The 13,305-nt window shown below is 41.9% G+C and overlaps 1 non-coding gene across 1 annotated transcript; it reads left to right on the top strand.

The window, feature by feature from the left end:
- The first annotated feature begins 840 nt into the window (after positions 1-840).
- LOC125578760 lies at positions 841-946 on the top strand. The gene has a single exon (XR_007316843.1). It is a non-coding gene; the product is annotated as a small nucleolar RNA R71 (small nucleolar RNA).
- Positions 947-13,305: the final 12,359 nt, after the last annotated feature.

Below are 13,305 nucleotides of genomic sequence, written 5' to 3'. Positions count from 1 at the left end.
TGCGAGTTCATCGACATCGGTCAACACCATTGGGATCCGCCAAGACTCATGGAGCTTTCAATTTTGAAGTCTCCTTCCTCAAGCTTTTCATTTCTCACCACTTGCCAAAAATCATCATCTATGATGGCATTTACGTGGTGTTTCCTTTTGTCGGCTCCTACCTCTCTAGCAAAAGCTTCTTGCCTTTTTATAGTCTCGCCCGTCTGAATTACTTGCGTTTCAAGTTTTCTAACCTGAGTCCCTAAGGTCTCGATTTTGGTGTTCAGGTTGTTGTAGGCGGAGTCTATTTTACCGTTGAAATCCACGGTGATTTGTTGTTGTCCCAACAGTACTCGATCAAGCATCTCTTCGATCTTGCTTTCCTGAGTCTGAGGTGGTGGATTCTGGTAGTAGGAGTTCGAGTAGCTTTTGCTATTGTTGAAGGGTTTTTGAAATTGTGAACTCTGGTTACTTCTTTGACCATTTCCAAAGAAGCTTTTGTTTCCGCCCTGGTTTCCAAATTTCTGGAATCCGGTACCTCCGATGTAGTTCACATTTTCTTCTCCTTCCGTATCTGCTACTTCTCCTTCAGCTGAACAGACTAGCTTCCTAAGAAGCTTGTGCACCACATCTAACTTAGCTCTTACTTCGTCCATCTGTTCCTTCCCGATAGAGGCTACAGACTTCTTCCGTTCAGAGTCAGTGTTTTTGGTGCTGCTGCTGTTAGCAAGGTTTTCGATAAGTCTCACAGCTTCCAACGGATTCCGAGTAGTGATGTTTCCTTCACTCGCCGTATCAAGAGCCATTTGATACTGTAAGGCGAGACCTCGGAAGAAAGTGCTTAACAGCTGCACTTCGTTAAATCCGTGGTGTGGACAGTCTCGCTGGAAGAACCTAAATCTAATCCACGCATCTTTGAAGGACTCTCCAGCCTCCTGCGAGAATGTGGAAATTTTGTTCCGAAGTTCTTCAGCGTGCGCCTCATCAAAGAAGTTTCGTAAGAAAGCATTCTTGATGCTGCCTAAGCCAGTGCATCGCTTCTCCATTCAGCGTGTATCTGAAGAGCTTGCACAACAGGTAATTTTCGGGGACTCCTTCCATCCGAATAGCAGCGATTAGATCCTTGAACCGTTCCAGATGGTCCATAGGATGCTCGTGCGGTAACCCAGAATAGGGAATCTGCGACACGAGAGTGTAGTATTGAGGCTTCAGCTCGAAATTCTGCTTCTAGATCTCCGGAAGTCGAATAGCTGATCTGTTGGAATAGTACTCAACTGGGCGATTGTAGTCGGCCAGTGGTTTCGATCGAGCGTCCTCATCTACAGGTTGAGCAGCTCCTGTAGCATTAGCATCAGGGATTACAGTCCCCTGAGCGTCTATTTTCTGACCTGTTGCATTACGCAGATGAGCGTCCTGGTCATACAGGTTTCCGTTCTCGTCTTGTGTTAGAATAATAATGTTTACCATTTTTGACGACATGGTATCGATCGACGTACGCAGTGTAGTATCGATCGTTGTCGAACGATTGAGATCGATCGACGATGAAGGTCTGGTGTCGGTCGACGGTTGGTTGTGCTATCGATCAACGACGATGTTGTTGCGTCGAGCGATGTGGAACGTTGACATCTACGGATGGTGCGTTCCAAGTGAGCAGGATCGTCTGATAACAGCAAGTCTTTCTCCTTGTTGCTTCTGGTACCGCTGGGCATGCACCTGAAAAAGCAAGAAAAAGATTATTAGAAAGGGGGAAGAGAAAAGAATAAGAATCAATAAAACTAAATCTAATGGCGATCAAAGCTCCCCGGTAACGGCGCCAAATTTGATACCACTCAAATTACCCTAAGGAGTGTTACTCTCATCAAAAGAGGTTCAGATGTAGTACTTAGGGATCGAATCCACAAGGAGCTAGGGAACAATTAAATCTAGTGTTTATTAATTCTAAGAGTTGTAAATGTTTAAATGAAATAGCAATAGTAACAAGCGAAGTAAATAGTAAATGTAACTTGGTTGGAAATGATATTAGATGCAGGGCCACTATTCAGGTGTTGGAGATTATAATACCTATAGATGCCTATTTGTTGCATGCATGATATATTAGAGCTCAACCGCTTAACTCAGTGATCAGCTGTCGCATGTTTCACTGGTTAACAAGCTAGATCTCGTGTCTCAACGGTTAGTATGTCGACAACGAAAGAGTGTCGATCGATGGTCCTATTGGGACGTCGACTGATACACCTTTGCCAACGTCGATCGATAGTCAGTTGAGGACATCGATCGACGGGTTCTAGCCAGGCCTATTCGCGAGTATGATATGCCCTACTAAGATACTAAATTGGCGGTTAGCCCTCTCTAGCAGTCCTAATATGATAGATAGATGTCAGGATGGGATAACAAGGGTGCTTGAATATGCAATCCTATGATCAAGTTCTAGTTAGCTAGGCTAAAACAAGCAAGAAATACAAATCTATCATGAATATCACAACAAGGCAGATCTATAGTTTGGGGCTAATCCCACAAACCTATCTGAACCCTGGATCTAATAATTGAACTACTCAGACATAGCAAAGCAATTCATAACAATGAAGAAATGGAAAATCATAGTATAGATGAAAAGAAATGAAAACAAGGAGTTCCAATCACAAGTGATCTTCTCTCTAAAACTCTCTTTTCTCTCCCAAAGTAAAACTGGTAACAAAAAGCTCTCCTGCCGTCAAAACACATAGGCAGTATATAATCTACTAGGTTAAAAACTCGTCAGGGCATTTTCGTAATTTGGCTTGGCCTTGGGTTTTAAGTCTGCTGGATCCAAAATGTCGCGTGTGTAATGTCTCGACATCGATCGATGGTACTTGTGTACATCGATCGATATTAATCTTCATGTGTCGAGGCATCCCTTGGTGTCGATCGATAGCACTGATGCGCATCGATCGATTGTTCTTCCTCTCGTCGACCTCTACATGGTCAGCTCGGGTGAAATGTCCTTTAAGCTCCAAAATGCTCCAAAGTCATAGCTTTACTCCGAAATACACCTGAACCTGAAATCATACCTAGAAGAGTAGAAAACATATATATATAGTAAAACACCTATATACCATGGATGAAAAGGGGTCAAATCCAAGGTATATCAGTACCGTGATGTTAATCCCCAAAACCCGACCTCAGTGTCTTGAATGAACTGGTCTGAACTGATCAGAACTCGGAAAGAACCTTCTTTCTCTTTTGGACAGTCTTTCTGAACTTCCCGGCAGTTTATCGGTCTTCGAAAATGTCTACACTTCAAAAGCACCTCCCTTCTTTATCTATATCTATCTAACCCACGTTTTGGAATGTCCTTAGTGTGTCTGAATGAGTAAAAATGAACCAGGGTAACTGGGTATATATAGAAGTTGTCGACCAATAAGAATGAGTCACCCGATCGCTTGTATGTCGTCCTGCATGCTTCAGGTCGCATGCGTGGCAACACATGGGCGTCCACATGCCCTGTTGCATGCCTACTTTACATTCCAGGAGGCACCACCATGTCTACATGGCTCTCAGCATGTCTGGGGTTCATGCGTCGTGACACACGGGCCACTAGATATCAGCTCACATGCGCTGTTTGCAAATAATGCGACACCACGTGCTTCTGCTTGTCAAGCTGCATGAAACACTCCTTCCTACAGAGACATGTCGTGCTTTGTAGACAGATAGATTTCAAAGTAATTGACACCACGTTCTGATCCCTTGCGTTGAAACACCTCGAGCTTCTCGGTCGATTTGCGCGATTTCGACCTTTCCGGCATATTTTTGGCCCGTGATCAATCCCGAATATTTTTCCGTTCCCAATCCCGAATATTTTTCATTACACTGGAAAGCTTTCGTGGTGGTGTTCATCTGCCCAACTGCCAATCGAGTAGTTTCCTTCTCGAGCACTGTTGACGTCATTGTCTACCGATTTGTAGTAGGCAGTGTCGGTCGATGCTCGCTTTCGGCATTGTTGTTGAGGTTGAGTGTCGATCGATGGCCAGCTTGTCATGTCGATCGATGGTGCATTCCTATTCCAAGAGGAAAGATGTAAGATTTTATCTTCCTCATCAAAGATGGCTCTGTACTCAGTGGCTCGTTCCTCCTCATAGTCTTCGTCATACTCCTCGTGAGTTTGAATCTTCACGGGATTGCAAGACGCGGTTGACTCCGTAGGCATTTTCGATCGATGTTCTGGAGTTCCTGTCGATCGATTTGTGTTGGTGTATTTCAATCGATGTTCGGTGTCTGGCGTCGATCGACACCAATGTGATCCGCCGAGACTCATCAAACTTTCTACCTCAAAATCACCTTCTTGCAGCTTCTATTCCTTCACCACTTGCCAAAAGTCATCCTCAATGATGGCATTCATGTGGTTCTTCATCACATCATCCCCTACTCCTCTTGTTGAAGCTTCCTGCCTCCTAATAGCATCTCCTGTCTCCACAACCTGCATCTCCATCTTCTTCACATGAGTGCTCAAAGTCTCAAACTTTGTGTTCAGGTTGGTGTAGACAAAATCTATCTTTCCATTGAAGTCCACTGTCATTCGCTGTTGTGCCCAAGAACCCTATCAAGCATCTCTTGAATCTTGCTCTCTTGAGTAGGCGGTGGTGGCTTATGGTAGTAGGAACTTCCAAAATTCATGTTGTTGCTGTAGCTGTTGTTGTAGGGTTTCTGGTACTGTGAATTTTGGTTGAAGTTACTCCTATTTCCATAAGAATTTCTGTTTCCATCCAGAACCTCGGAATCCAGCTCCACCAATGTAGTTCACTTCTTCTTCTTCTTCTGCTCTGCCCTCTACAGCTTCTGCATCTTCAAAAAAGCTGACCTGCTTCTTGAGAAGCTTGTGAACACTGTCCGGTTTTGCCTTCACCTCATCCATCTGATCATTCCCAAGGATGTTGGCAGATCTTTTCCTATCAAAATCAGTGTTCTTGGTGCTGTTGCTGGATGCTAGGTTTTCAATAACCTTGACTGCTCCTTCTGGATTCCTGGTGTTGAAGTTTCCATTGTTGGAAGCATCAAGAGCCATCTGGTACTGCACCGCGATGCCTTTGTAGAAAGTACTGAGCAATTGTACTTCATTGAGTCCATGGTGTGGACAGTCTCTCTGGTAAGACTTGAATCTGATCCAAAAGCCTCTGAATGATTCTGCAGGCTCTGAGTGAATGTAGCAATGTTGCTCCTCAAGTCTTCAGCACTCGCTTCATCAAAGAAATTGCATAAGAATGCATTCTTGATGTCGTTCCAGGATTTAAGAGATCCTAGTTGTAACTGCTTGAGCCAATGAAGAGCTTCTCCAACAAGTGAGTACCACTCAAATTACCCTAAGGAGTGATTTATACTCTCTAAAATAAGAGGTCGAGTTGTAGTACTTAGGGATCGAATTCACAGGGAGCTAGGGAACCTAAGGATTCTAATATGATTTGTTAAGTAAGATTGTTTTTAGAGTTTTAAATGTATATTGCAGTTTTATATTGAACAAGTGTTTGTTCAATAGCAGGTTTGGGGTTTTGGTGCTCAAAAAGGAAATAGTTAGACTTAGGGTTCTTATTCAGGAAAATTTGGATTATAATCCTACAGAACCTAATGAGTTGCATGCATGCTAATGTAAAGCTCAACTACTTTGATCAACTAGTCAATCAGCTTTCGCATGTATTAACTTGTCTATTAACTAGATCTATGATCTCAAATCTCGTTATATTGATCAATAGAAAGTGTCGATCTATTAATCCAATGAGATATCGATCGATACACCTTTTGCACCGTCGATCAATTATTCAAGTGTGATATCGATCGACGCGCTCTAGTCAAGATTTATGCGCAGGTTGAATAAAGGCTTACTAAGCTCACCAGATCAGCTCTCGCCTTGCTCATAGCAAGAAACATAGTTCTATTAGAATGTTTTCAGGATGAGAATAAAGCTTTCGCTTTTATCAATCAATCCAAGGGCTGGTTATAGGTAGCTAATCTAGACACATGCATTAATGAATAATCCTAAAGATGATTATCACAACTCAGCAATCTATAGTTGGGGCTAATCCCTCCTAACCTATTTAAACCCTAAAATCTACCAATAGAACTATTCAGACATGGCTAAGCAATTCATAACAACATTTAAGTATAAAAACTTCATTAGAATAGTAAATAGATATCAATAGAGTTCCAATCACAAATTATAACTTTGGATCTTCTTTCCAATCTATCAAAATCCTAAAAACCTTTGCTGTGAAAATAGTAAAACAATGAAAGCACGCTTTTTCTCTAATATGGCGGCAAAGCTTATATAATTAAGGTAAAACTCGTCAGGGATAATCTTCTAAAATGGTGAAGTATTGGGCTTCAAGTCGGCTGTGACCTAACGGGATTTCTGGGCGCTTCACTTTCGATCGATACCAAGTTATGCGTATCGATCGATTCTAACTCTCCAATATCGACCGATTGTCGATCTCGATGGTCATCTCGGGTGCTTGCTCCAAATATCTCAAAAATGCTCCAAAATCATCACTTATCTCCACAACAGTCCTGATCTTATAAATATAATAAATATACTCTATAATATAATAATTATTAGTAAAAACACCTATAAACTATGGATGAAAATGGGTCAAATGACTCAAATCCATAGTCTATCAGACTCCTCGGAACACGTCAGGGTCTCAAAGTTTTTTTCCATAATTCGAAGCCACTGGCCGGCTTCAAATGGATCTGTCCCTCCTTCAAAATGTGGTGCCTTCATATTCTTCATGGCAGTTATCAATTGTAACATTGGTGTAGCCACTTTAGGTTGTGGTGGCATAAGTGGCTCAGGTTGCATCTGAGGTTGTTGCAGTGACCTCGCTATCACGTCATGAAGCATCTTCAAAGTGTGCTCCATTCCTACTCCTTGTTGTTTCTTCCTACATTTTCTTCATTGGATCCTTGGTTGGTGTGTACCAGTGTTTGTACTAATACTAATTAAAATGGAACTCTGCTAGTTTCCTAACACATATTTTGCGACATAGTTGACTCGATAAAACACGGAAAATACGTGATTGACCGCATAATCTAAACCATGCTCTGATACCACCTGTGTGACACCCCTGAACCGTTTTTAGACACTGGTCAACCATTCAGGCAACAATCAGACAAGAACATGCCCAAACGACCTTCCTCTGCCAAGTTCGGAAGTGTTACAACGGGTTGAGAATAGACTTTCCAAGTCACAAAACATAATTTTGTAACCCAGAATATCCATTCAAAACTCGTTTCCTCTCATCTTTGGCCTGAGGCTTTGCAACCCGTTGATACCACTCAAATTACCCTAAGGAGTGTTACTCTCATCAAAAGAAGTTCAGATGTAGTACTTAGGGATCGAATCCACAAGGAGCTAGGGAACAATTAAATCTTGTGTTTATTAATTCTAAGAGTTGTAAATGTTTAAATGAAATAGCAATAGTAACAAGTGAAGTAAATAGTAAATGTAACTTGGTTGGAAATGATATTAGATGCAGGGCCACTATTCAGGTGTTGGAGATTATAGTACCTATAGATGCCTATTTGTTGCATGCATTATATATTAGAGCTCAACCGCTTAACTCAGTGATCAGCTGTCGCATGTTTCACTGGTTAACAAACTAGATCTCGTGTCTCAACGGTTAGTATGTTGACAATGAAAGAGTGTTGTTCGATGGTCTTATAGCGACGTCGACCGATACACCTTTACCTACGTCGACCGATAGTCAGTTGAGGACATCGATCGACAGGTTCTAACCAGGCCTATGTGCGAGTATGATATGCCCTATTAAGATACTAAATTGGCGGTTAGCCCTCTCTAGCAGTCCTAATATGATAGATAGATGTCAGGATGGGATAACAAGGGTGCTTGAGTATGCAATCCTATGATCATGTTCTAGTTAGCAAGGCTAAAACAAGCAATGAATACAAATCTATCATGAATATCACAAAAAGGCAGATCTATAGTTTGGGGCTAATCCCACAAACCTATCTGAACCCTGGATCTAATAAATGAACTACTCAGACATAGCAAAGCAATACTCAGACATAGCATAGCATAGCTGATCTGTTGGAATAGTACTCAACTGGGCGATTGTAGTCGGCCAGTGGTTTCGATCGAGCGTCCTCATCTACAGGTTGAGCAGCTCCTGTAGCATTAGCATCAGGGATTACAGTCCCCTGAGCGTCTATTTTCTGACCTGTTGCATTACGCAGATGAGCGTCCTGGTCATACAGGTTTCCGTTCTCGTCTTGTGTTAGAATAATAATGTTTACCATTTTTGACGATATGGTATCGATCGACGTACGCAGTGTAGTATCGATCGTTGTCGAACGATTGAGATCGATCGACGATGAAGGTCTGGTGTCGGTCGACGGTTGGTTGTGCTATCGATCAACGACGATGTTGTTGCGTCGAGCGATGTGGAACGTTGACATCTACGGATGGTGCGTTCCAAGTGAGCAGGATCGTCTGATAACAGCAAGTCTTTCTCCTTGTTGCTTCTGGTACCGCTGGGCATGCACCTGAAAAAGCAAGAAAAAGATTATTAGAAAGGGGGAAGAGAAAAGAATAAGAATCAATAAAACTAAATCTAATGGCGATCAAAGCTCCCCGGTAACGGCGCCAAATTTGATACCACTCAAATTACCCTAAGAAGTGTTACTCTCATCAAAAGAGGTTCAGATGTAGTACTTAGGGATCGAATCCACAAGGAGCTAGGGAACAATTAAATCTAGTGTTTATTAATTCTAAGAGTTGTAAATGTTTAAATGAAATAGCAATAGTAACAAGCGAAGTAAATAGTAAATGTAACTTGGTTGGAAATGATATTAGATGCAGGGCCACTATTCAGGTGTTGGAGATTATAGTACCTATAGATGCCTATTTGTTGCATGCATGATATATTAGAGCTCAACCGCTTAACTCAGTGATCAGCTGTCGCATGTTTCACTGGTTAACAAGCTAGATCTCGTGTCTCAACGGTTAGTATGTCGACAACGAAAGAGTGTCGATCGATGGTCCTATTGGGACGTCGACTGATACACCTTTGCCAACGTCGATCGATAGTCAGTTGAGGACATCGATCGACGGGTTCTAGCCAGGCCTATTCGCGAGTATGATATGCCCTACTAAGATACTAAATTGGCGGTTAGCCCTCTCTAGCAGTCCTAATATGATAGATAGATGTCAGGATGGGATAACAAGGGTGCTTGAATATGCAATCCTATGATCAAGTTCTAGTTAGCTAGGGTAAAACAAGCAAGAAATACAAATCTATCATGAATATCACAACAAGGCAGATCTATAGTTTGGGGCTAATCCCACAAACCTATCTGAACCCTGGATCTAATAATTGAACTACTCAGACATAGCAAAGCAATTCATAACAATGAAGAAATGGAAAATCATAGTATAGATGAAAAGAAATGAAAACAAGGAGTTCCAATCACAAGTGATCTTCTCTCTAAAACTCTCTTTTCTCTCCCAAAGTAAAACTGGTAACAAAAAGCTCTCCTGCCGTCAAAACACATAGGCAGTATATAATCTACTAGGTTAAAAACTCGTCAGGGCATTTTCGTAATTTGGCTTGGCCTTGGGTTTTAAGTCTGCTGGATCCAAAATGTCGCGTGTGTAATGTCTCGACATCGATCGATGGTACTTGTGTACATCGATCGATATTAATCTTCATGTGTCGAGGCATCCCTTGGTGTCGATCGATAGCACTGATGCGCATCGATCGATTGTTCTTCCTCTCGTCGACCTCTACATGGTCAGCTCGGGTGAAATGTCCTTTAAGCTCCAAAATGCTCCAAAGTCATAGCTTTACTCCGAAATACACCTGAACCTGAAATCATACCTAGAAGAGTAGAAAACATATATATATAGTAAAACACCTATATACCATGGATGAAAAGGGGTCAAATCCAAGGTATATCAGTACCGTGATGTTAATCCCCAAAACCCGACCTCAGTGTCTTGAATGAACTGGTCTGAACTGATCAGAACTCGGAAAGAACCTTCTTTCTCTTTTGGACAGTCTTTCTGAACTTCCCGGCAGTTTATCGGTCTTCGAAAATGTCTACACTTCAAAAGCACCTCCCTTCTTTATCTATATCTATCTAACCCACGTTTTGGAATGTCCTTAGTGTGTCTGAATGAGTAAAAATGAACCAGGGTAACTGGGTATATATAGAAGTTGTCGACCAATAAGAATGAGTCACCCGATCGCTTGTATGTCGTCCTGCATGCTTCAGGTCGCATGCGTGGCAACACATGGGCGTCCACATGCCCTGTTGCATGCCTACTTTACATTCCAGGAGGCACCACCATGTCTACATGGCTCTCAGCATGTCTGGGGTTCATGCGTCGTGACACACGGGCCACTAGATATCAGCTCACATGCGCTGTTTGCAAATAATGCGACACCACGTGCTTCTGCTTGTCAAGCTGCATGAAACACTCCTTCCTACAGAGACATGTCGTGCTTTGTAGACAGATAGATTTCAAAGTAATTGACACCACGTTCTGATCCCTTGCGTTGAAACACCTCGAGCTTCTCGGTCGATTTGCGCGATTTCGACCTTTCCGGCATATTTTTGGCCCGTGATCAATCCCGAATATTTTTCCGTTCCCAATCCCGAATATTTTTCATTACACTGGAAAGCTTTCGTGGTGGTGTTCATCTGCCCAACTGCCAATCGAGTAGTTTCCTTCTCGAGCACTGTTGACGTCATTGTCTACCGATTTGTAGTAGGCAGTGTCGGTCGATGCTCGCTTTCGGCATTGTTGTTGAGGTTGAGTGTCGATCGATGGCCAGCTTGTCATGTCGATCGATGGTGCATTCCTATTCCAAGAGGAAAGATGTAAGATTTTATCTTCCTCATCAAAGATGGCTCTGTACTCAGTGGCTCGTTCCTCCTCATAGTCTTCGTCATACTCCTCGTGAGTTTGAATCTTCACGGGATTGCAAGACGCGGTTGACTCCGTAGGCATTTTCGATCGATGTTCTGGAGTTCCTGTCGATCGATTTGTGTTGGTGTATTTCAATCGATGTTCGGTGTCTTGCGTCGATCGACACCAATGTGATCCGCCGAGACTCATCAAACTTTCTACCTCAAAATCACCTTCTTGCAGCTTCTATTCCTTCACCACTTGCCAAAAGTCATCCTCAATGATGGCATTCATGTGGTTCTTCATCACATCATCCCCTACTCCTCTTGTTGAAGCTTCCTGCCTCCTAATAGCATCTCCTGTCTCCACAACCTGCATCTCCATCTTCTTCACATGAGTGCTCAAAGTCTCAAACTTTGTGTTCAGGTTGGTGTAGACAAAATCTATCTTTCCATTGAAGTCCACTGTCATTCGCTGTTGTGCCCAAGAACCCTATCAAGCATCTCTTGAATCTTGCTCTCTTGAGTAGGCGGTGGTGGCTTATGGTAGTAGGAACTTCCAAAATTCATGTTGTTGCTGTAGCTGTTGTTGTAGGGTTTCTGGTACTGTGAATTTTGGTTGAAGTTACTCCTATTTCCATAAGAATTTCTGTTTCCATCCAGAACCTTGGAATCCAGCTCCACCAATGTAGTTCACTTCTTCTTCTTCTTCTGCTCTGCCCTCTACAGCTTCTGCATCTTCAAAAAAGCTGACCTGCTTCTTGAGAAGCTTGTGAACACTGTCCGGTTTTGCCTTCACCTCATCCATCTGATCATTCCCAAGGATGTTGGCAGATCTTTTCCTATCAAAATCAGTGTTCTTGGTGCTGTTGCTGGATGCTAGGTTTTCAATAACCTTGACTGCTCCTTCTGGATTCCTGGTGTTGAAGTTTCCATTGTTGGAAGCATCAAGAGCCATCTGGTACTGCACCGCGATGCCTTTGTAGAAAGTACTGAGCAATTGTACTTCATTGAGTCCATGGTGTGGACAGTCTCTCTGGTAAGACTTGAATCTGATCCAAAAGCCTCTGAATGATTCTGCAGGCTCTGAGTGAATGTAGCAATGTTGCTCCTCAAGTCTTCAGCACTCGCTTCATCAAAGAAATTGCATAAGAATGCATTCTTGATGTCGTTCCAGGATTTAAGAGATCCTAGTTGTAACTGCTTGAGCCAATGAAGAGCTTCTCCAACAAGTGAGTACCACTCAAATTACCCTAAGGAGTGATTTATACTCTCTAAAATAAGAGGTCGAGTTGTAGTACTTAGGGATCGAATTCACAGGGAGCTAGGGAACCTAAGGATTCTAATATGATTTGTTAAGTAAGATTGTTTTTAGAGTTTTAAATGTATATTGCAGTTTTATATTGAACAAGTGTTTGTTCAATAGCAGGTTTGGGGTTTTGGTGCTCAAAAGGAAATAGTTAGACTTAGGGTTCTTATTCAGGAAAATTTGGATTATAATCCTACAGAACCTAATGAGTTGCATGCATGCTAATGTAAAGCTCAACTACTTTGATCAACTAGTCAATCAGCTTTCGCATGTATTAACTTGTCTATTAACTAGATCTATGATCTCAAATCTCGTTATATTGATCAATAGAAAGTGTCGATCTATTAATCCAATGAGATATCGATCGATACACCTTTTGCACCGTCGATCAATTATTCAAGTGTGATATCGATCGACGCGCTCTAGTCAAGATTTATGCGCAGGTTGAATAAAGGCTTACTAAGCTCACCAGATCAGCTCTCGCCTTGCTCATAGCAAGAAACATAGTTCTATTAGAATGTTTTCAGGATGAGAATAAAGCTTTCGCTTTTATCAATCAATCCAAGGGCTGGTTATAGGTAGCTAATCTAGACACATGCATTAATGAATAATCCTAAAGATGATTATCACAACTCAGCAATCTATAGTTGGGGCTAATCCCTCCTAACCTATTTAAACCCTAAAATCTACCAATAGAACTATTCAGACATGGCTAAGCAATTCATAACAACATTTAAGTATAAAAACTTCATTAGAATAGTAAATAGATATCAATAGAGTTCCAATCACAAATTATAACTTTGGATCTTCTTTCCAATCTATCAAAATCCTAAAAACCTTTGCTGTGAAAATAGTAAAACAATGAAAGCACGCTTTTTCTCTAATATGGCGGCAAAGCTTATATAATTAAGGTAAAACTCGTCAGGGATAATCTTCTAAAATGGTGAAGTATTGGGCTTCAAGTCGGCTGTGACCTAACGGGATTTCTGGGCGCTTCACTTTCGATCGATACCAAGTTATGCGTATCGATCGATTCTAACTCTCCAATATCGACCGATTGTCGATCTCGATGGTCATCTCGGGTGCTTGCTCCAAATATCTCAAAAATGCTCCAAAATCATCAC

Source organism: Brassica napus, chromosome A9, assembly GCF_020379485.1.
Source record: "Brassica napus cultivar Da-Ae chromosome A9, Da-Ae, whole genome shotgun sequence".
In the NCBI taxonomy this organism is placed as follows: Eukaryota; Viridiplantae; Streptophyta; class Magnoliopsida; order Brassicales; family Brassicaceae; genus Brassica; species Brassica napus.
This window is presented reverse-complemented; position numbering and strand designations above follow the sequence as displayed.